Source organism: Vigna unguiculata, unplaced genomic scaffold (genome assembly GCF_037176805.1).
Source record: "Vigna unguiculata cultivar grain cowpea cultivar isolate G323 ecotype 2 unplaced genomic scaffold, ASM3717680v1 ptg000138l, whole genome shotgun sequence".
Lineage (NCBI taxonomy): Eukaryota > Viridiplantae > Streptophyta > Magnoliopsida > Fabales > Fabaceae > Vigna > Vigna unguiculata.
Window position 1 is genome coordinate 43,737 of NW_028196780.1, and position 905 is coordinate 44,641.

The window sequence follows — 905 nt, forward strand, 5'->3', positions numbered from 1 at the left end:
ATTTATACATCTTCCTAAAAATAAATAGACTATCCTAATAAAGAGATGACAGAAGCATCACTCTGTCTGTTGGATGCCCTTCTTCCTGGCAAGATCAGATAAAGAATTGCCTTTGGCTAGGAAAGCACAGTCAGACTAGTGCCACGCCCAAAGCACAAAGACTGCTTATTCCCGCTAAAACAGAAAAGAGACAGGACCTCTTATGCCGAGTCATAAAGTCAAGTGCTAACGTGCAGCTCCCATTCCTCCACCAAGAGAAAGCCTAAGAGAAGACCATGCTACCAGTCCTAGCTGGCACCGAAGCCAAGGGAAAGAAAGCATTTCAAGAAGAGACAACCAGTACGCCTACTTAGCAATTCCTCGTAAATAAAGATGCCGAAAGTCAGACAATAGATAGAGAGTCTCAGATCATAAGTAGTTCTTTGAAATAGAAAATAGGGACCTTTTTCACCGAGGTCTGGTTTTGATTCCTTAGAGGCATTCCAACATGTAGCCCATTATCCGACCTTTCCTTTCGCCAAGACTGTTAGAAAGGATGTAAAAAAGGAAGAGGTAGAAACCGAGGGATAGTGAGTTGTTGGGAGGTTCCCCTGGGTGATCCATTCAATTAGTTGCAAAAACTGGTCTAGATAGAAAGTGAAAAATCCCCCACTTCTAGAGATGGATACGACCAACCAAGGCACTTCGTTCTAAAGACAACAGATGCTGCCGCTGCGAGACAAAAAAGTGGCTCCTCGGAATAGCAAGCCAGGTGTGATAGTGTTTTCCGATCGTCGTGCGGAACTGCGGAAAGCCTAGTTCACTTAAAATAACTGACTCCACTCGGCTGAGAGATGCCCATCGATCACTCGAAGCTCCACCAACAACTCGCGGCTCAGCCTGTGATTCAGTAGATCGAGCTCACT